Below are 24,035 nucleotides of genomic sequence, written 5' to 3'. Positions count from 1 at the left end.
CTGGCTACATAAAGCAACTCAATTTTCCTTAAATAAGCTAAAACCAATATAATTCCCAAAATCATGCCAAGAAGTTTCAAGGGCATGTAAATATTTTGCACTGTATTAGAAGCGTGGAGGGATACAAATAAGTTAACGTCAACAAATCACTGTACTGTACTGTATCAAATCTTATACCTTAACCAGTAATAAGAAACAATCACACATACTTCTTTCATATTGAGTCATTTTTTATGACATGTATATCAACAGTGTGGTTTCAGAGAGAAAGAAAAGCCATGGCTTACATTGTTTTCCCTCTGGCAATGTGATTCCCACTGACAGAGTGATATCTGTAGTATGAAACTCAGCTTTTCCATTTACTTCAATTTATGTAAACACAGAACACAAAGTTAGGCCACAAGAATAAGAAAGCTTCTAGAGAACCAATCTTTTCTCTCATTTCTTTGTCCATTTGGTCTAGTACTGGAAATCAATACAAATAAGGATGGAGGATGGGGAGAGGAAGAAATCTCTGAACAGACTTGACTAAAGTAAATATTCAAGGGGATATTACTCAATTCAGTATCAAGAACTTCAGCCAATTTCCAAAGCCTTTTGAATTCTCTGAGCTAAGCCCAATGAATTCTGATGAAAGTTCCTTTTCTTCCACTTTTTAAGGGAAGAAATAACTTAGGTGAACCTTTTACAAAGTAGCCTCCCGTATTCAGCAATGGAGGAACAAACCTAAAGCCCTGCCAAGATATACAACTAAATATATGTACATTTATAAGCCTTAATGTTTTATTCAAATATTAAATACTGATTTGCTGAAGCAAAAACACAAACGTGTTCCAATAAATGCTATTTCAAGTTAAGTAATTCAGCCTTTGGTACACAAAAATCCCCATTCCTCCACTCTTGCTGTCTATTCCACATTCTGCACTCTGGAGGATGCCAACACACAAAGTGCATACTAATGACCTCAAGTTTTAGCTGGATGCAGCAGGAGGAACAGCAAAGTAAGACTAGCATCTGGGATCCCAGATGATGTCAGCATATTCAGCAAGGCAAAATTAAAAAAGAAATAAGACTCTGTTGTATCTCAAAATTTCAAATGCATAAAGGGCTGTGTATATTACCAGAAAAAGCAGGAAACCATTGCACCTCACAAGCAAATGAGTTTATGCAGCCCAGAAGCCTTACTCCATTTAAGCAGGAGCGGTTAGAGAAAGAAGCGTTTGTTCCTCTAGATCTGACTGCAGTCACTCCACCTCCTTTTCACCCCCATCTTCTTCTCCCTGCCATTACCCCTCAGCCTGCGTAGCGGTTCCAGGGCTAACACCAAGCTGCCAGCATTTTTTGCCAAACAGGGGTTCTCATTCCCCTCTAAGTGCTGACCTGACATGGCACATCAATCAAACTATTGCCACGCCACTTTCAAATTCTGCTGTTTATAAGTTTTTTCTTCTCCTTGGTCCCTGCCTTCCCCACTTTTCCCAGCTCACTTGCAGTGAGAGGACATTTCAAGATACCACCTCAGGGAATACATGAGTCTGAGGTTTGGGCAGTCCCTCTGACACTATCAGGGTAATGCTAGCATGAAATGGAAAGCAGACCTTTAATAGAAGTGAGATTTTTGTGGTTTGGATTTTGTTGTTGTTGCTTGCTTAACTCCAACTCCTTCGTAGCTTTAGCAAAGGCTATTACAGCTAGGGAAGAAGCTGTAAGGCACCGTAAGTATTACAAAAGTAAGGCCAAACATTTCAAAACTGATTAGCCACTTTGGAATCTGTGCTAATTTGTGGAAAACAGGAGCCTGATGTTGTTCAAAAAATCATTTCAGTTTCAGGTTGAAGTCGACCAAATTTCAAAATTACTAGTAATCTTGAGAAATTTTGAAAGCTTTTGATCTAAATGTAAAAAACATTTTATCTATTTTAAAGCAGGTATCTACATAGTACTTCTGTCCAAACAATCTTATTAATTGGTTTTATTTTCAACATAGGTGCGAGATAAAAACAAGCAAAGACAAGGAACAAGATTTGGACTATGTAAACCCCAGAGGGTTGCAGTAACGTACTTTTTGTAATGCTTCTAGGGCTATTTTGCCTTTTCCCAAAGTGGCTGTAGGCAAAATCTACATGCAAGTTCAAGTATTTGATTATTTATTATTAATTAATATTACTGGTTAAATCAGATCACCTGTAACTACCAACTTCAAACCTTTTGACAACTTCTAAATTTGATTTTGGGCCTTGCTAAAACCATTCTGGCTCATGAGAGCAGCAGCAACCTGTGTGTGTGTGATCATCTATATCCTTTAGCATCCTGTTCTGCTTCTGGGAAAGAAAAGCTGTTAGAGCTACTGCAAAAAGCAGCATTTTCCCTCTCCGCTCAGGTATTAGCAGAAGCTCTCCAGCAAGTAGTAAAAAGAAGACCGAAATAGCCTTACTCACTAAGACAGAAGGCAAACAACAAGCTATGGTGGCTTCCTTAGAAGCCATAAGCATTACACATGTATTAAATAGTTGAACTGGAAAGACTAATTTTAGGGTATCTGTATTTTTTGTATGCATCTTATTTGCAAGTGTGAGCCTGGTACTGCAGGCTGCGGGGAAAATCCAAATAGTACAAGTTAAGCGTCAATACTTTATATAGGGTATGAGATATACTTCATCAATTTTCCATCTTTAATTCAGCCTATCAAAGCACCAGTGGACACTGGCATCTCCAAAACATCTATCATGAGCAACATCTTTAAAAATACATCTAAGCAATCCTAGATTAAAACAAGATAATCATCAAGGGAAAGTGATTTGTTTTCTTTTACAGATAAAGATCAACTGCAGGAAGTACAATACTATAGAGATATTGCAATATTTACATTATGCCTATTTATATGTACGTAAATGTATACTTACATTACGCTTTCCACAAACACAGAATTAAGCATGGTTTTTTCTATCAGCAGTGCCCATTTCATTTTAAGGAAAAGCTCCAACTACTTATCTCATTTCCAGCAAGCACACAACACGATTATATCACTCATCTTTGAAAAGTAATATCCAGGGAACCAGTGAAGGAAACTGCTCATGCAGCGGAATTTCATGCCTCCCTCACATATTCAGTTATTTACACTAAAGAATTTGCTCAAGTATCTATATCCTTGCACCTGATAAGGGTACAGATAAGACAAAACATGGTTTAACGATATCGAGAAATGTACACTTCGCTCAGTGCTGAAAGGTTGTAAAAAAGCTTTATGACAGTTACAACTTCAGGCATTTAAACTACATTTAGGGTTGCAACCTAGATGCATGGAATGAGTAACAACAAAGATCTGGGAACTCATCTGATTATCATACATACTATGTGGCACCACAGCTAATCAAGCATTTGTGTGGGGCTCCTCTAGTCCCTAGAATGGCGAACATTTTGGTTCCATGACATTTATTCCTCCTGGGGGCTCTGATCTGCACAGTGTAGACACCTGCTTTAAAATAGATAAAATGTTTCTTACATTTAGATCAAAACCCCTCCATGGGGAAATCCATTTCTCAGGACTAGAGAATAACTGGAAAACAGAAAATAACACTGAATGATAAATTCACTTCCTAAGATTCTCTTACTTCCAGTCTTACTTCCAGCAGAGCAGTCAGGCTCTCTCCAGCGACAGAGCAGAAAACCTCCACCTCTATACAACTCAGGGTAAGTCTGAGGCCAGTAGGTCTACCACTGTTGATTCAAGGAAAAACAAGAAACACCCCCAAACACTACAAAGTCAAAGATGACAGACTGTTTACAGAAAGATTATATGAATTTTATGCTTTTGTCCAGCTTTTATTTATTTTTTTATAGCATAGTAGTAACATGGATATTATGGATGGCACCAGTGTGTTACCACAGTTGAAATAGCTCTTGAAGTCTGCTGGGCATTAGCAGCACAGCAGATGGTCATTACTGCAGACTGCCCTCCCTTGATCATCACTAATTTAGGAGCAAATTTAAATGAGCTAGTGCCAATTCATAAAGAACTCATTGTTCTATCCAAATTAATAGCTTTAGATCTTGTGTTACCAGACGTGTTTCAGAGAGACAATAAATTTTTAAATTATAATGTCCTGTTTAAAGTCCACTGTAATATAATTTCTCAGAAACAGTGGTGCACGAGGCAAATTTTAGAACTATGATCTTACTCTCAAAATAAACACAGAAAACTCTTGATTTAAGTTTTGGGTTAGATTCTATGCAGATTTGACACAAATACTTTCTACTATCCTCTAACTCACCTGACCAAAGGCTCTCTATTCTGAGACTAGAAGTGGCACGCCATCTTTTGAAGGCTTCACTTCACCCCAAAGATTAATATACCCTCAGTATTAGTACATCTAACAAAAAGGAAGGCAGTAATGATGTCCATTACATAAGCAACATATCTTAGACCTAAAAAAGACAGGCTTTTCAGCCTCGAGAAGAGAAGGCTCCAGGGAGACCTTGTAGTGACCTTCCAGTACCTGAAGGGGGCCTACAGGAAAGCTGAGGAGGGGCTTTTTGTAAGAGCATGTAGCAAAGAGACAAAGGAAAAATGGTTTAACACTGGAAAAGGGTAGATTTAGACTAGATACTAGGAAGAAATTCTGTAGTGTGAGCATGGTGAGACACTGGAACAGGTTGCCCAGAGAGGCTGTGGATATCCCCTACTCAGAAACATCCAAGGCCAGGCTGGATGGGGCTTTGAGCAACCTGGTCTGGAGGGAGGTGTCCCTGCTTATAGCAGGGGGTTGGAAATAGATGTTCTTAAAGGTTCCTTCCAAACCAGATCATTCTAACACATTTGTCAGATTGTTCATATTAAAACAAAGAAAGAATCTTTTCTATGGAAACAAATCCCCAAAACAAACATCAGTATACTAGAAACTACTAGACAACTATTTTCCTAACTTACAGAAAAATAAAATGTAGAATTTTGAAAATACCTGTTTTTTTTGGTTTTTTTGTTTTTTTTTGTTTTTTTTTTGTTTTTTAAGAAAAATCATTGGAAGACTTTAACTCATATATACAAATAAAAATGATAAAAAAACACTCCAACAGAACTTCCTGCCAAATGTAAGATTCAGTTTTAAATAGCATTAATATTTTGACAAGAAAATGTGCACCAGTTCTGTGAAGTCCTATATTAAAAAAAAAAAAAAAAAGAAAAGCTGAAAAACATCCTGACTTCACTTTCCAACATTTTTGAAGAGCAATATTTCACAAAGCCTAATGCCTTTTTTTTACTGAAATGGCTACACATTGTGTCCTTTAAAGATGGACACTCACTCACTGTTATACTCCCACAGAACAACCAATTGTAATGTTTAAATCTGAACATATGAAGAGTATTTTTTTTTTTTCCAAAACAGTTTTCTAAATAGAAGAAACAAATATAATAACTATGACTTCAGATGCTTTCTATTTAACCTTGAAAACAGGATTAGAATACACATCTCCAACAGCCTTTGGCCTCCATTTGATCACGGAAGGCAGAGATGCTCAAATACAAAATATACTATATTTACAAGGCAACTTCACATTTCTAAATTATTATTATGTACAAATCATAATATTCAGGCTGGATTTATCCTTGTGTCTATAATGTCTGTGGGGGCAAACAAACACACTCTTGGGAGGTAACAAGGAAGTGAGGAAAAAGATAAATGCTTTATCCAAAAAAAAAAAAAAAAAGAAGAAGAAGGAAGAAAAAAGAAGAAAGAAAGGCAAAGCATATACTCTATTCTGGTATTACCATGAATTACAAAAGAAACTCATGAATAGAAAACCAAACAGCATTTGAGGCACCATACTTATGCTACTCCAGCTAAGTATGCAAAGTAGAATTTTTTCCCCATGTATTAGATTAAAAAAAAAAGAATCCCTACAAAATGTAACTAATATAAATATTTACTTTTACAAAGGGTCAAGTGGACAAAATGTAGTTCTCCCAGAAGGAAACCAGATGTTCAGTATCTTCAAAGTGATGTCTGTGCTGATAACAGCAGTAGCTAATCTTTCTTTCAGGGTTGAAGTTCATGCTACAGTTTCTTTTACTGAACAGCTATGAATCACAATGCTCTGGTGAGTATCTGCCCCAAAAGAAAAAGTATTTTTGTAAGGATTTTGTTCTAAGTGTACAGTCAGCGATGCTCAAAACGAAGAGCTTTCTTTGAACTCTTTGTTAAAACAATCTCCAACCCTCCTACAAGACACCGACTGCATCCTTAGCTCAGGATGAAAGATGTCACAACCATTCCCAAAGCCTGGATTCCATAATATCTGCATTTTAGCAAACCTCTGTATAGCAAATGGAATATACTAAGTCTCGCAAATAGTTTATTGCGAGAGACAGTTCTACACACTGGACAGAGGCACTGCTATGATTCTTAAACATTAATACATTAATACTGTCCCTTGAACAGAATTTATTTAAAAAAAAAAAAAAAAAAAAGGAGCAAATACAGCAAATACAGATTTGTACGGGTTTTCCTGTATTTCTTGGCTAGTGCCATGACTAATATTTAGCTACAACATAATGCTTGCCAACAGATGCAAGATAAGTCCGAAATCCTGTGGGGATAGGCTAAGTGCTTGAAAGGCTTTGGAGGCATGAACAGTGGCTCTGTATATCTCATTCAGAAAGCAAAAGGATTATTTAATTGCTTAAATTACCCTTAGACAAGCCTATCAAAAACAAACAAAACACCACTGCACCCCCCTTCAAAAAAAAAAAAAAAGAAAAACACACAAAGACAAAGAGAAAAGACAGACTGAAAATTGTTTTTATGTATCTCATTTTTCCAGAAACCTGAAAACAACAATTTTCTGAAATGTGTTCTGAATATCATCAAATGCCTCCTCAGAAGTTCATACAAGTGCATTTGGCTGGAACAGATATCAGAATGCTTTCTAAAATAACAGCCATTCACACTTACAGGAAAAAGCAAGCCATCACAGAAGTTTAACCTTTGCTATACTGGACCACTATGCAGTTAATTACTCTGCACAGTCCGTGAGTTTAGACTGCAGGTAGAAGCAGTACCCAAGGAGGGGATCACACTGATACCTGTTCTGCCAACACCATAAGTGCATATGTACCTCTAGGCCATAATTGCAGCATGATTGATTTATGGCATCATTAACTATGTTGATGTTCACTTACAGCACTGTTTATTCTTGCTCGCTTTTCTGATCTCTAGTGGACACCTGCACCTGTTATTTGAAAAACCTGCTTAGCTCTAAAAAGGCTGTAAGCCTCCAGCTAAAAAGGATCTTAGGCATACAAAGTTGTACATTTCAACACCCCCTCCGTTAATTGATGGAGACCCTCAAGAACAAAGGGGCAAAGATGATCTTGGTCTGTCAAATGGCAAGAAAGGATTGGGAAAAAAAAGATACACGTACGCATAGAGGGGGAAAGAAAAAAACAAAAGGCAATTTTAGCAGGCACACATCAGAAACTCCAAAGAAAGAGGGCAGCACTACCCAGCATGCTAGATTCAGTTAAACAGCTCCATCTAAACTCTGCATAAACACTGACTCTTTAAGTACCAACACATTTAGCGTGTGCAAAAACAGAGTACTGGCACGTTGCTTAAAAGAAATGCTGCAATTAAGCATAATAAAAAACAAAAGAAAGAAATAAAGGAAAGTGGTAAGGACTCTGATTTAGAGTGCTCTTTCAATCAACAGCTTTCTCACACACTTTGTGAGATGAGACTGACAAAACACTTTCCTGTAGACACAATCAGAGGGTTTGCACAGAGAGTATCAGGGGCTGCAGTGAGAGCAGCCCACTTCCATTCACATCTTTGTGATATAAGAACCATCTTAAGTGTCTACCATGCAGGGACTACACCATGAAGACAGAACTCATCACCTACCCAGGGCAACCAAAGTGCAGTACATCCCCAAAGCTTTTCCAACAACTGGGTTTTCTGTAAGACATACTTATTTCTAAGACATAAACAAGTTGTTCTGTCCCAATTATTTGTTTTTCTGCTCTGGCTACACCTGTGACAAAGGAACAATGCTGTCACATGTCACCCATATCCCCTCTACTAACTAGTCCTGAACAGGAAAAAAAAGTCGTCTTCAAGTCAGTTTCACTGCTGTACAGGATGCTCAACAGAAAACAACAGATGTGCTATAATCACTGCTGCCCATTCATTTCCTTTATGTCAGAAAGAAAGCAGCAGTCATCAGTTAAGAACTCCTATCTACTGGACACAAAAGGAAGCATACACTTTTCCTTGATCATCTGACCACAACAACAGGAGATGGCAGCTGGAAAGGACTGACTGCTTTGAGGGAGTATAGGGAAAAGTAGGGGCCAGCAGCTTGTCTTTGGGTTGTCTTTTAGATAAAGGTAGAGATAAGAATTTTTTTTCAACATCTTAAGATCAAAAACTTTGAAAAGAATCCTTTGACCACAGAATATACAAAATCCTTATTATATTACTCCTGAATTTGTCCAGGCAATTCTTTTCACAGGATCTTTTTGGCAGCTGAAAACCTGAAACATATGAACTGGTAGAAGAATAACACAGCGTCTGCAAAAGATGCTTAATCAATTCAAGCCTTTTTTTTTTTTTTTTTTTTTTTAAACACAACTTTTACAAAACTTAGTTTATATGTATTAAAGGTTTAGACTTTCAGCAGGTCACTGGCACAAGTTATTTGGATTAATATCTTGAGAAACCCAGTCAGATCTGTGCAGGCTTCTGTTAAATATCTCAGTTGCTAGTCGGCTGTCCTATAAGCTCTGAAGTAGAATTAGAGGTTTCATAAAATTGCCAGCAGCAAGCAACCTTAAAGATGCACTTCATATTAGGTCTGTATCAGCAATCAGCAGCAAAGTGGAAAACTTATTAAAAAGTGGTAGCTTTAATTAAAGTATTAGACTCTAATCCAGTATGCTATATTAAACCCTGAATATTCCCATGGATACTCATGCAGCTGCACTAATAATCTGGTAGGCATTTTCTGCAATAAGAAACTTCAACAGGCCTTCACACCACAACTAAGCTCCTATTTTTGCACTGCACCTTTTCTCCATTGCATACCAAAAATAGAACAGACTTACAGACAAGCTTATATGCGGGCATGCATCATTCCTTCTATCCCACACAGTATGCAAAAGTCCTCATACCTGGCCTAAACTAAGCAAATGGAGATGCACAGATCAATGAATTTCTGTCCGTTTTTCAAACTTATATTGGCCTACAGCATAAATGCAGTGTTTTAAAACTCATTCTGAACAAGTATATGGATGTGTTATTTTTTCCCTCACTACACTAGATGTCAGGATTTTGAATTGCTCAAGTCCATCTTCATTCTTCCCAAAGATTACTGTATTCTAAACAGCAACTCATTGAAACCATTAGAAGCACACCATACTGCTTGCAATTCAAACTGAAAATATCAACACAAACAAATTTCATAAACTGTCTGCCCCACCCCCTAAAAAATCTCAGCATTAAATCTTCTTAAAACATCTATATTTAGTTTTGGAACTTGAAGAGAACTTGCCAAAATTACTGGTGGCTACTTGGTACAGAGTTAACATTTGGCCCTAAAAGCTGCATCTGTCCAAACCATTAAGCTTTTACTTTTGCAGAACACCGCTCATCATACTTTAATTTCGTGGGAAAATGAAAGAATATTAATTCCTTGCTAAATATTCTTCATTTAGTCCTTGAACCGCTCATGCCTTCAGTTGAAACATTCCCACACACTCCAGTTTTGTTGATTCAACAATATTCTGAAACACTGTAAACTGTGTTCTTGTCTGCCATGTATCCCAAAGAATTTTAGGAAATCCTCTGCTTCTTAGGACATGGGTACAAATAATGTTTTCTCTGCTTTCAGAAGATAATTCATTTGAGTCTTCAGTCTCATTTAGCTTTTCTGTTCATTACAAACAGATTAAAATCACTACAACTCAGAAATAAAGGCTAAGCAATGCATGAAATGAAACATTTCAAGGCTGGGGCTGGGGGGGGAATTTGTGCAAGCAGTTCACTTCCTAAGGTCATGAGATCAATACTTAATGTGCATTTTAATATGCATAAATTTCAGCTAAATAAAACAACGTGCTGTGTGGGGCCTGGGAACACTCTGCCCCTCCACATTTGTGGAGGGAAAAAAAATTGCTGGCAATTAACTAATCAGCAAATAAGACAAGCAACTAGCATACTGAATTTAGGTCAACCCAATTTTTTGTTTGTTTATGTAAAACGTGCAGCCTTATTCAAATTCAAATAGCTATTTTTATAAAACACCAAGAATCTCTGGTCTTTCCTCTCTCATCCTCTGCAAAATGGTTTCCTACTTACAGACACAGTTATCCCTTGGATCCAAAGGAGAGATCTCACTAATGTTTAACAGATGTAAGCTTCAGCTGGATGCTAAGCAATTATGCTAGTGTCTATCAGAAATGCAGCCTCAAAATATTGGAAAGGACAAAACTGCCACACTTCTGAAACTGTGTAAACATTTGATTGTCTATAGATACTATAAAAATGAATGAATAGCCCTATATTATGATAATTACTTATTTAGTTTCCTACTATAGTACATTAATATTCCCTCTGTTGCCTGTGGCAATTAACATAATTTACTTTTTTTCTTTAATTAATCCATACTATACTGACTCCAGCATTAGTTTCCTCATCTAGAAGGAGCAAAATAGGTTATTTATAAATCACAGTTTTTTTCCAAATAGCAGTGTTTGTGCAGTTACCCTCAAAGCCCATCACTGAATGCCTGCTTTCTTCTGAGAGAAGAAAAGATTCCTTTGGGTTGGCATCAGGACTGAGATGTTTGGTAAGAAAAGAGGAAAAATGAAGAAAAAAGGACCTTCTTGCCTAAAGCCATCTTAATATTTACTGCAGTCTCAAACTAGTCCTACTGTGAAAATGTCTGGAAAGACAGTGATGTTTAGATAGCAAAATGAATGTAATCAGCTACTCCAACCAAGAGATATTTCATTCACATATACTCTTGCTTTTCTGTATTCTTTCAAATTCGTCAGGGCCCCCAGGAACTTCAGTAGTAAGAGTCCACAAAAAAAAAAACAAAAAAAACCACCCTCCTAAAAATGTAAACTTGGAAAGAAAAATTAATTACTTTTCAAAATGACAGAAGCAATACGGGAAACCTCTGCAGAAGACAAAAGTCCTGGATCTTCCAAAACTTATTCTCTGCTTAATTATAGGGCTGTTCCTTCTCTATAAAAACACCACTTTTACCTCCAAAAGGACAGAATAAAAGCAACTAAGCAGAACTTTAGCAAAAAAAAAAAAAAAAATAGTTATAGAAACAGATACTAAAACTGCGGTCTTAGCCTGTCACAACTGCTTGGATGCTTCCAAATTTTTATATTATCCAAACTTCAAGGCACATCAAAAAACCCCACCATCTTGGCTAGTGTCTCTGGCCTTTAGGGTATCATATGGGATTTGCATATCAAGCAGTCTCATGGTTTATTTGGAGCATTTTCACTGAATGCCAAAAATATTTAGCTCAGCCAGAAGAATAAACATTATAAAAAAAAAAAAAGATAATAAAATATACCCAGTAGAGCACTCACCAAAGAAATCACTGTCAAGTTAGGCAAAGTGGAATCACTTTTCCTCTCTTCTCTTCAATCTATGGTATCCTGCAAAATTTAAGGAATTAGAGAAAAGATACAATAGAGCACAAATCTAACCCTCTGGGGAAGACATAGTCACCAGGTTCTATACACTCGAAGCTACGGCTCCAGTACTGCCTTTGCATTTTGCCTTTAACAGTATCCGAAACAAAAACGTAGCATGTGCTGAATCTGGTTCAGACAGACTAGAGGTATTAGATTTTCAATAGGAATTAGACACTAATGTGATTCTGAAAATCCCATTACCACCCCTGTGAGTACCTCCCCACCTACGTGTCATTAAAATCTAGATGAAACAGTTTATCTAAGGTTACACTCTAAGTCTGCAGTGGAGTAGGAAAGTGCTCTCCAATTCCCAAGCTTGAAACACTGACAGCTTCAGGGCACTCACTGCTTCTAGAAATTGTGAGCACAGATTTTAAACCTAATTATCTTTAATGCCTGGAAACCTCTGCCCAAATGATCCCCCACTTCCCTGCTGAGCAATGTAAGGACACATAGGTATCTGTTAGGCAAATCAGATCCACTAGTTATTTTCTAAGATCTGTCTGCTACCTGCATCCAATCAAGCTACTTTCAAAAGATCAAAAATAGATACCATTTCATCTATCACTTAATAAAAAGCAACTATTTTGCTAGAATTGTGATGTAGTTCTTTTTAGAAGAAGTTATTAACCTGTCTTTAAGCCTTCAAAAGTGCAGGTTTCTTGATTTAATAAAGGAAAGAACTCATTTCCTCAGTTAAACTTATAATCCTTCCCAGCTTCACATTATCACCCGAAACATCAACTAGAAACTGGACACAGATCTCTTTTTTATTATTTTCATTTCTCTAATCCACTGGTTGATGTTTGCATCTTCTGGAGCACTTCAAGGTTAATTTGCTTCTCTTTTCCTCCATCGCTATTTCTGTGCTACAGACTCAGCCAGCTGTGACAGGGAAGAACCCACAGAAATAGAATATCAGTGTTCTTCCTCTAAACTTTCAGGTAGCTATTGAATGCAAGACTGGATTTTAAAAAATAATACATTTTCTTTCCTTTTCTTTATATTGCCATAAGGCATGTTTATGTACTTGGAGTAGAAACAGTTCACGTTCATCTGCAATTGATTTCCTGTATGGCAAAATACCTCAGGCATTCAGCTGGCTGGGAACAGAGGCCACTCACCATTACCAGGTTTTTGGGACCAAGCAGTTCTGCCCAATGCCTGTTCCTATGCCAGAATAAATAGAATCTCAGCCGAGTGTCCAAGTTAATTTGGTCTAGGGGAACCAAACCATAAACAGGCAAGATTTTATGTTTAAAAAATCCATTCAAAAAATATTGGTCTACTTTCAACTTAAACAGTAATGCAATCAATTCAGTCTTACTAATGTAGCATGCTGTTCTTTTTTAACTTTTTTTTTTTTTTTGAAATACAAAAACACAACTCCATCTGAAAAAATGCTTTTTTAATTTAAAAAAATAGACTGGAGGAAAGATAGAAAGAAATGTCAACACACTTTTCCCTCATCCAATTGCTAAGTTTACCACAATAAATCAACACTACAAAGCAACTTCACAGGTTTAAATGGTGTATTTTTTACCCTTCTTAGTGACAATTATAATTACTGTTTTATTTACAGCATTTAGTTTTTCTCCATTTGCAACTGAATACATAGAATAACCTCCAGAACACTTCTATGAATCTGAAAAAGAAAATACATGAGTAGTCTTATTAGATTCCTGTGATTAGACTGCAACAGTTGTAACATTCAAATGTCCAGCTAACTTCCTGCACCTCAGACTGTAAATTAAGTGAAATCAAAATACAGCTTGAGCTGTAATTACCATCCTACTTTCCATTTAGTCTATGCAAGCTCCCTTATTCTCAGTCCTCCAGAGGCAAAAGATTTCATTTCAACTGCTAGAGAAAGTAGTTTCTTTAAGCCTAGAAAAAGACAGACTGTCGACACATAAGAAATAGGAATAACCATGATCATTTAATTACACACATGGATCAGAAAAACAGACAAAACTGAAAGTAACTTAAATATTTTTAGAAGCACTCTGGTTTGATAAGTTTAATCCACAACAGCTTCTTAGTTCCCAAAGAAAAAAATTGACCCACAGGAAAGAGCTATTCTCTAAACCTCAGAGCACCCAACAGCCTTCCAAAGCCTTTGGATCAATAACTTCTGGCAGGGTCCTATAGTCACATAAGAACCAACAGAAGTTCAAGATGTAGGATGCTACGGAGAAAATTTATATCCGTTTTCTTTTTTTTTTTTTTTTTTTTTTTAAGATATTCTACAGATCTTGGTTTAATCTTAGTATATGACAAAATTCTGAATGAAAAATAAATTTTTCATCCTGTGAATTTTTGAACAATGAAGTTGAACATAAGTGTAATAATTCTTACACATCAGTGTAAGAATACTGCACACTTTTACACAACAAACACTGTCACAAGAAAAACATACTTGTCCACTTGAAGAACTCGATTATTTAAATGTATTGTCATTTGTCCTATTATTTCTACATTATCTGAAAAAAAAAAAAAAATGTTTACATTCTTTAAAATTGCCTTGGTTCCATCAGAAGAAGGGCGGCCAGCAGGGACAGGGAGGTGATTGTCCCCCTCTACTCTGACCTTGTGAGGCCCCATCTGGAGTACGTGTCTAGGTCTGCAGCACCCAGTACAAGAAAGACAGGGAGCTGTTGGAGAGGGTCCAGAAGAAAGCCACAAAGATGATCAGGGGACTGGAGCACCTCCCCTACGAAGACAGGCTGAGGGAGCTGGGCTTGTTCAGCCTGGAGAAAAGAAGGCTGCGGGGTGACCTCATTGCAGCATTTCAGTACATAATGGAAGCCTAGAAACAGGAGAGAATTCAACTCTTTACAATGATAGATAATGGCAGGACAAGGGGAAATGGTTTTAGGTTGAGGGAGGGAAGATTTAGGTTGGATGTCAGGGAGAAATTCTTTACAGAGAGAGTGGCGAGGTACTGGAACAGGCTGCCCAGAAAGGTTGTGGATTCCCTGTCCCTGGAGGTGTTCAAGGCCGGGTTGGATGGAGCCCTGGGCAGTATGGTCTAGTATTAGACAATTAGATCTAGTATTATATTAGTTGGTGGCCCTGCCTGAGACAGGAGAGTTGGGGCTTGATTATCCTTGAGGTCCCTTCCAACCCAATCCATTCTATGATACTAAAAAAATTTCTCTTTTCTAGACATACTCTGTACAGGAGGTAATCAAAATATTTTCCACTAACAGGACAGGGAGTTTACTGCTTTTCTCTTGGGAGTGTTAAAGACTTTCTTCACTTCAGTTTTCCTAAGAAGTGAAACCCAATCCTTTTGTGCTATACACTAATGGTCCAGGACAGAGGTGCTGACAAATAGGCTAATATTATCTTTTCACTCCAATAAACTGGTTCTCTCAAACAAATAAATATTGTTTTGACTTTTGAATACCATTCGTCAAGAACTTCTCTATTCTGCTAGGAATTTACTGAGCATGATTTTTACTGAGTTATCTGCCAGTACTTACAGTTCAACTTTCCTGGCCAGGAAAACTCTTTTGCTTATTGTAGAATCAAGGGATGGCCACATATTGTAGCACCTTCTTGTTTCATGATGAAACTGATGAATGGACAGAAGATTTGCTGCTTCCCAGGAAACCAGATTTATTCTAAATGCGATCTCCTACACACTTTCCCAGATATATTAAGCTAATTGCACAGGCTAAGGTTCATGCAGCACTCCTACCACTTACAGCAGTGAGCAACATGAAGGCTGAGTTGCATGAGAATGTCAACAGCTAAGAGTGAATCTTTGCTAGAATTTCTCCAGACCATTTCTTGTGAGACCTCAAATGGTCCTAGGAAAGAAGTCTGCGTTCGGCAGGATTGACATTCACAGGTGATTCTGACCCACCTACTAAAACTAACCACTTGCTGATATGACTCAAGGTGTGTAACTAACAAGTAAGACAAACCAACCCAGAACATGTTTCTGCAATTATCTGAAAACAGGCACCATCAATCCTCCATTATAAACAAAAAGGACTCTTCATGCAGCACAGCCATCAATTTAAAGAAGAGCAAAAGGAATGAAAAGAACTGCATATTGGGTAGACACATTACCACCAAAAGACAGAGGCAACAAAAAAGCATGCAGCTGACCCTGGCATCTATACCCCTCTGGAAGCATGAATAGCTGTATGATGTGCACACATCATAGGCAGATGCTTCTATATGGAAGAGCTGTTCTCTAGAGATGAACTAGACCACAAAGCAACAGCTCTTCAAGAGACAAAGGTTAGCAACCAGCTTTTCTTATGAAGACAGCAAACCAGATATCTGTGATTTGGTTTTCCAGAATTCTTCCTTGCAAAGCAGATGCAGCTCCAACCCTATCCAAACATCATGCAGTGTCATGCAGAAGAAATTCCTTCTCCATATCCCAACAGTACACGTGTCCATCATGTCAAATTTTAACTAGCAAAACATAGAAGAAAAATACCTGTTCTGCTTTGCTTTGACCTTATGGGAATGACAGTGCCTGCCTGTGCAGTGCTTCAGATGAACAAACGGCTTTGGAAGGACATGGGAGCTGCAAGAACCTAATCCATCAGGTGCCTTTGGCAGTAAGAGTGCTTTATTCGTAGGTCACTCTGCTGCAGAATTGTAGGAGAAACTCTTCAAATTGAGTGGGATTTTCTGGATTTTCACTGTGCCCAAAGCAGCACAAGAACTCTTCATGGGTAGCTTAGCCGTGAAAGTGAAGAACTCAGGGGACATTGCTGTCCTGTGTAATCAGGATCAAGGAAGCATAGCAGACTACACATGCTACTGGAAGAGAGTGACGCTGCAGATGATGCGACAAAGTGCAAGCTGCAGTAATGGAGATCACTGGGGAGAAGCATTGGGGTTTCATCAGGTGGTTGGGTTTTTGTTCTTGTTTTCTTCTTTTAGGGTGAGGGGTTTGTTCAGTTGTTTTGTTTTTTGGGGGTTTTTTTGTTTGTTTTGTTTGTTTGTTTTTACATGCTGGCAATCCCTATGAAAGAAGAATGTGATTCATACACAGAAAGTCTGCAGAAAATCTAGCTCCCCTCAACAGAAAATTCTGCCTACATCTGACTTTCCTAGCATACAGGCATCTTTAGCATTGGGGGCACATAATCACACTAAGACTCTGTTCAGTAAGAAACCTTGGAGAGTAAATGGCTATTGATGCCCTCAGAAATTATAATCTTTCTCTCAATTACTATTCATAAAATTCTATGATAACTTACTGAAAAGCCTACAATGTATCTGATACATGATGCTGCAGGTAGACATTCAGTAGTTAACGACTTTTTCCCAGAAACCTGGGAAAAACCTCACAAGGATAAGAGCATTTGAAGTTTGGAACAGGAAACAGTAGAGAAGATACCATCCTACCACAACAGGTGAACAGACTCCACAACATAACTGACCTGATAAGGCAAGGACTGTAAAAGGCTAATTCAGTGAGGACTGTTGCAAGTGAGCCTGCCTTCCTGCAGGACAGACAGCAGCCTTCTCAGGCAGCACGAGCACAAAAGGGCCGAAGTAGGTCACATAAGAGTTTTGTGACTTGAGTTCCAACTAACATGAAGGAAACTGATGTTTCCTTTTTCAGAGACCATCTGAAAGGAAAAAATTACAAACACCCTACACTGCTAGCATATAAGAGCAAGTTATTTCCCCAAATGCAATCATGACTCCTCATTAAATACACCTTTTCCTACCGTTCAAGTAGGCTAGGTCTGCTGATTTTTCAAAGAAATGAGTCCTTCTGCAGTGGAAGAAGTCCATGATGACATCATTTGGGTACTAAGGTATGACAGCACTCTGAGCAACACACAAGATACCTTATCAGGATAATGAAAAGGAACCATGAGGTAAACAGTGACAAAGCTTCACACCCACTTCAGAGGAAAAACGTAAATCACTGCAGCACCAAACTTGCTTGCAAGCTGAAACGATGTTTCTGTTGATGTTAGCTTGGTTGCAGCTTAAATAGTAAGTAGAAAACTTTGTGTGTACTGAAGAGATAAAGAAGTTAGACTTGCATAATCACTACTCCTTTATTTCTTTATTTGAAAAGAATGAACTGTGAATCTTCCATTGTGTCAGTGTTAAAGAACCCAAAGCATGATGTTACTCTAGAGTTGATACTGGTAGGTAAAAGCAGACACCGTGGCTAATTATAGGGGAGAAGTAGGATAGTGAATGGGTTAAATACTGTAAGAAAAGGTTAACAAAGACAACGTGCAGTGTATATAGATAACCACCTAACACAAGCGGAAGCATGGGAGAAAGTATGAACGCTACAAGTTACGCACAAAATCTAGGAGGTACAGACTGTTAAGATGTGCTGATTAAAGGCAAAGGCTGACCTTGAAGCCCACACTCAGATGACACTACTGAAAAGTTGTCAGCTGTGACGGTGGAAGGAAGCAGGCTGTTACACTGTCCGTGACAACATTCCTTAGGGCAATCTAAACAACCTGCTTTTTCTTGACCTAGGTATCAGGTTTTATCTACAACAGCTCTGAGTAAGCAAGTAGGAAGGTGATTCAACAACTGTTCCCATGACACCCTTTTTACCTCTGCTGAGTGCTTCCAGTGAGAGGATGTATCCATCCTATCAGCAGAAAACACTAGCTGCACCATACTAATGCCTGAGGCATGATGCTGAAATGTCTGAATGGATAAGAATGCCCATATATCTCAATGTTAACGTTCATTAAGCTACATTTTAAACATCTGGGTAGGGTTCACTTACAAGTTTCTACAGAATGCATGCTTACAGGAAGAGGCTTGGCACCACCTGTAGCCTGAAATTCAATGACAGAACAGACAGGCAAGACTTAGGACAACTTAAAGATACTTAATACAGCTTAGAAGCCACAAGTTTTCATGGGAAACAGCTGCCAGTCCAAGATATACCTATCCAGTACACCTATTAAACTTATGTGCAATTTCCACTAGCACCCCTGATCCTACAGAGGATGAGGAAGCAGATCTACTGGAGTTCATGCTGTGGAAGAAAGAAAGAAAGAAGAAATGGGTATTGTGTTTGTGTTCTAGATAGATTTTTAAACTGGAATCTTGCTCTGTATTCTCAGAGCAAGGCTCTGCATCATGATCAGTGAGAGCATGGGCATTAATCACTCCAAAACTCAGGTCCCTCAGAAGGTAGCAGCCAACAGTGATTGGAAGCAGCCTGTAACTACCTGGGCAGCTATTTCTCTCAGGTCTTCTCAAGAACTATCTGCAGCCTTTCCTTCAGTTTCCTTTCCCAGCCCTCCCCTACTAGGTTCCTCTTTTTCTGCACCTGCAGTCAAATCTACAGTTGAATCAATTTTAGGCCAGGCTCATTCAAACTTGACTTGGTAAAATCAGACTTCGCTGACCTATTTGATCCAACAGTCACATCCAGAAACATTTATAGTATTAAAAAGACTTGAGAAACTTTTAATACTGTGAGATACTTTGTCACACACACTCTTTTGAGATTGGGATTAACACAAACAGCCTTTCTAGAAACTTTAGTTTATCATAGAATTTTAGAATGGCTTAGGTTGAAAGGTACCTGGAGGATCATCGAGTCCCAAACCCCCTGCCACAGGCAGGGTTGCTAGCTGCTAGATCAAGTACTAGATCAGATTGCCCAGGGCCTAATCCAACCTGCCTTAAACAACTTCAGGGCAGCCTGTTCCAACACCTCACCACTCTCTCAGTAAAAAACTTCCTAACTTCCCCCTGACATCTAATCTAAATCTCCCTTCCTATATTTTAAAACCATTCCCTCTTGTCCTATCACTATCTACCTGTGTAAAAAGTTTATTTATCTCATGTTTATAATCTTTTAAATACTGAAAGGCCACAATGAGGTCTCTCCTCAGCCTTCTCTTTTCCAGGCTGAACAAGCCCAGTTCCTTCAGCCTATGATGAAATCACAGAATCATAAAAGTTGGACTAGATGATCTTAGCGGTCTTTTCCAACAGAAAACCCATCACCACCATGACCACTAACCACCTCCCTCAGCGTCACATCTACACATTTCTTTAACACAAAGACTAAATAATTATTAAGCTAATATTTAATCTATTCACATTCAACTCTTGTACTCTTAACCACACACTTCCAATCATCGTTGCTAATATGACCAAGACAGACTTCTCTTCCTTGCTCCGCTTCCACCTTTCCCTTCAAGTCTATGGTTCTATCCACTTATTCCAATCTGTGATGTTCTTCTGAAAGCCCTAAGTATTGGAGTCCCAAATTCCCAAAGGAATCTCAGTTCTTTTAAAGAGAGGGTCCTGTACATTTCAGTTACAACAAAAGTATGTGCCATGACTGTGGTTTAGGGAGGGTAAGATGCTGTTCAGGACTGGTGACAAAGTTTTGAGTGTGTTTCCCAGAATGAGAATCTTAATCAACAGGTAAATGAACATCTATTGGAAGTAATTTGAAAGGAACATCTTAAAGAGAGGTAAGAAAACTAGAAACTCCATGTCATTCTCTGCATTCTCAGTTTACAAGAATAATGCCTTTCTTCGCTTTTTTTCATCACTGGCAGTCTGCAAACTAAAGCTCTCTGTATAACCACAGCAATGCAGGTTCTCAAAGCTGAGCATTCAGCAACACCTCTGCAAGTCCTTCTGCCACTCCAGACTTTGCTGAGGGCCGCAGTAATTCTCTGGGTTGTTTTTGTTTGTTTGTTTTTGCCCTCCTAACACTATGAAATGGAAACACTGTTCCCAGTAAGTTGTGGCAAGACATCTTTTTCACGCTTACAAGCAGCAATTACATTTCACTCTGAGATGACTTCCACACATAATAACTCCAAATGTCTTTGGTAGACACTACATACATCAATTTTTTAATGCACTGTTTATATATCTTTCCTAGTTATACACCTGTGCATTGAATTTGGTCCCTAAGAAATTGGAGGCAGCAGACTAAAGCCATAATACAAAATGCTTGTTTACAGCAACAATCACCCTTCTCAGCAAATGGCTGAATACAAAAAGGAATGCTCACCCGATGGACTCCTTAGAACTGCTATGACTTTATAGATGCCTAATCTGATAAATTTTTCTTGTTAGAGACCTCTAAATGGCTTCATCACCAAACTGGATATTTCAATTATTTCATGACCCAGAGTATCTGACCTTATGGATGTGAGGTACATGAAAGGGCCATGACAAGCATCATCTCCAACTGCCACCCAGCAGCCCCACGGGGACAGCCAAGAACTGTGGCCCTGGCTTGGCAAGAGAGAGATTTGGCAATGCCAAGCAAGCACTGGAGTGACAACTGACTACAAGGGAAATAAATACAAGCCAACCATTCAAGGAGCCTTTGGCACACTGCTATCTTTAACACAATAAAACATTAAAAATAAAATAAATAATGACTAAATATACACTGAAAGGGTATGAAGAACTCAACTAGCTGGTTGGTTACAAACCTTTCCTGCTAAGCACAGTTCATACTAAGGCTCCACAGTCAACTCCTTCAGACTCAGATTATGCCTCTGGATTGTTAGCTTGCATTCTCACATCCTGCCCAAGGAAAACACATTCACAGATGTCCTGAAAATGAGAGCTCCCAGCAAACAAAGTTCACTATATAAAGATTTCTGAAGTTGTTCATTGTTAACATTCACCATGCACTGCTGAATGCATTTAGACTTAAAAAAACCAAGTCAAGACTGTCTTTGCAAGATGTTATCAAGACTACCACTTACAAATCAGTTTGAATAGGCTCCTATATTTTCTTCTTATGCTGTTTTGAAGATGGTTAGGCAAAACAACACAAAAAATGATGCATTAGCACCTAGTGTGAGAACCACAGCCCGCCTTTGCATGAACGCACTCAGTCATACCGCCACAGGTCGATACTGTTTACACAGGGCTCTGTAGTTCTGTGGGAAGAAGCCAGCATTCCACTGAACACAGAGTCAAAACTAAACCATGTTATCAGAGAATTTTGCATCGTTCCAGTTTGTCAGCTTTATAACATAGAGAAGTAGGGAGTCAAAGCTGAATAGCGAGGCATCTGCACGAGCCAGAGAACAATACCAATATTCATTAAGAAGCTGATATTGAGCTGCCCTCTCATATTTTCAAGACAAGCACTCTATTAATACATTTTCTAACCTTAGCATAACTCTTATGTTTCCATCTCAAAGCACCCTCATATGTGCTGTTGAAGAATGCACAGAATTAGGATAACTGCATGCCACACGCAGCAAAAAAAAAAAAAAAAAAAAAAAAAAAAAAAGGTTTTAAATAAATCTCAGGGAAGTTATATATTGTGCCTTGCCAACTGCAGTGAATTACATAGCCAGGAGTTGCTACTGCCAGATTTAGCTTTGTATGAGCTAAAAGGATTCCTTCATAAATTTAGCTAGAGGCACAGGCAACAAACGCATGTGGAAATTTGAACCACAACTCTCCAGCAGCAAAGATTGCTCCCTCCAAGAATGAAACAGTAGCAAAGGAAGACTATTAGCAGGCTCTTATTACACAGCTTCCAAAACACCTACAAGTCATCGGGTTCTCTAGGCAGCATTAGGAATGCCTAAATTATAAGCAAACAACATGAAAAAGAAAAAAATCTAGGCCACAGCTGGTGCTGTATCTCAATTAATAATTAAAGGAGGACAAAAGCTAGCCGAAGAGTACTGGGTTAGCTGTACACTCAGCCGGCTTCCAAGTTTGTTTCAGGTCTTTCTCCCTCCTGCACAGAGCACTGTGGTTCGAAGAGAATGAAATGAGTGCCCTAGGTTTGTTAGCGTTAACTCAGCAATAGTCTGAAAGGCTTCTCATTCAGCAAGAGAGACAAGAACCGCGGCACACAATCAGCAGAGAAAAAGCGAGGTTGGGAGACGGGGCAATACACGAGTGGTTCCAGAGGACACCAGGACACACTGCTTTGCCGGCTTCTCTCTTCTGACCCAAGAACAAACTTTCCTACTACTTAAAGATGAGACCAATCATATTTTCAGCCTCTCCATGCCACAGTTACCACAATCCAATCAACATCGCTTCAAAGCATCCAAGTTTTTTGGAACAGACTTTTCCAAGCTGTTTTGTGTAAACCCAGAAACATCGCACAGTTTCACTGTACATCAATCCCCGTCCCCCCAAAAAAGACCCGATAAAGCCATCAGACGTCAGAGAAACGCAGCACAGCCGTGAACAAAATACCCCTTTCTCTCGCCCAAACCCGGGGATCCCGGCAGCCGCCCCTCGCAGCAGCGCGCACGGAGCTGCCCCGCCGCAGCGAGGCGCGGGGCTCGCACAAAGGCTGCGGGCAAGGCGGCCGCTCCCGGGGGGCTCGGGGGCCTCAGCGACCGCCGAGCCCCCCGGGGCCACCCCCTCCCCCGGCGGCACGAAGATCCAACTTACCGGCAGCCCCGCTCCTCCTCCCGGTTGCGAACCAGGCGCAGACTCGCTCACCGGGGGGCTTCTCCTTAGAGTCCCTCCCTCGCAGCGCTCCGCAGTCGCCGCCCGTCTCTGTCCGTGCGCTCCGGCTCCGAGCAGCGGTTTAATCTCCAGACTTCCTCCTCCTCCCGTCCGAGCAGGGGACTCAGAGAAACTCCCCTCCTCCATGCAGCTCCCGGAGCCGAGCCGCTGCCTCGGCCCCTCCCAGGGGAGGCCCGGTCCGGCCTCGGGCTGCAGCTGACTCCGCTCCTCTTTTCCTCCTCCCCCGGAGGCTGGGAAGGGGGAAGGGGAAGAAAGATTTAACCGCTCGGACTAATCCCTGGAGCCGAGCCAAAGCCAGCAGTCAAATTACAGCCCCGGAGAAGAAGGGAGGGGAAAATAATAATAATAAAAAAATCAGCTACTGTTTTCACGCGTGGAGCGAGCGCTCCGCTCTCAGCCTCCTCTTCAACTCTTTCCCCTCACTCAGGGGGCACTGCCGAAGCTGCACCGTGGGTTTTCCGTCTGCCGTTCTCACGCCCTACATCGGTGTTAAAGGGTCAGCTCTCCCGTAAAGGAGTTTAAACGGCCCAAAGGTGAAAGGGGCAGGTGGGCTCTGACATTCTGATCGCGAAGGGCAAATTCAGGGAGGTTTTAGGGATCACATCTGCCTCCGGGCCACCTGTCTGGCCATCTTCTTGGAAAGGTAAATTTGAGATTACTTTTAAATGATTTCTTCTTACCCTTGTGGAAGATGCACACTCATAAGGAAGTTGCTTAAATTCACCATGAATTTTTAATAGATGCTCAGTGCTCCTCATTCCTTTGACCCCTGACCAAACACATGGTTTCCCATAACGCCTTGTCCTGTGCTTTGCATTCAGTGAAGATCTTTTGCTTTTGTTCTGTAATA

At 39.5% G+C, this 24,035-nt stretch overlaps 1 protein-coding gene across 4 annotated transcripts in view; it reads right to left on the bottom strand.

Annotated features, from left to right (window-relative positions):
• The window catches only part of PLEKHG1 (pleckstrin homology and RhoGEF domain containing G1), a 127,089-nt gene extending 103,699 nt beyond the window's left edge, over window positions 1–23,390 (bottom strand). For 2 of the 4 annotated variants that reach the window (XM_031611976.2, XM_090135584.1), the window contains exons 1-2: window positions 23,108–23,390; window positions 11,609–11,677 (exon numbers count right to left, since the gene is read on the bottom strand). The gene's annotated coding sequence lies outside the window, so the exon portion shown is untranslated. The remainder of the gene's footprint in view (window positions 1–11,608; window positions 11,678–23,107) is intronic. The other 2 variants (XM_031611982.2, XM_031611990.2) reach the window with 1 other exon arrangement.
• Window positions 23,391–24,035: the final 645 nt, after the last annotated feature.

This window comes from Phasianus colchicus, chromosome 2 (genome assembly GCF_987193195.1).
Source record: "Phasianus colchicus chromosome 2, bPhaCol1.hap1.1, whole genome shotgun sequence".
In the NCBI taxonomy this organism is placed as follows: Eukaryota; Metazoa; Chordata; class Aves; order Galliformes; family Phasianidae; genus Phasianus; species Phasianus colchicus.
Note: the sequence above shows the minus strand (reverse complement) of the source record. Positions and strands in the feature narration are given on the sequence as shown.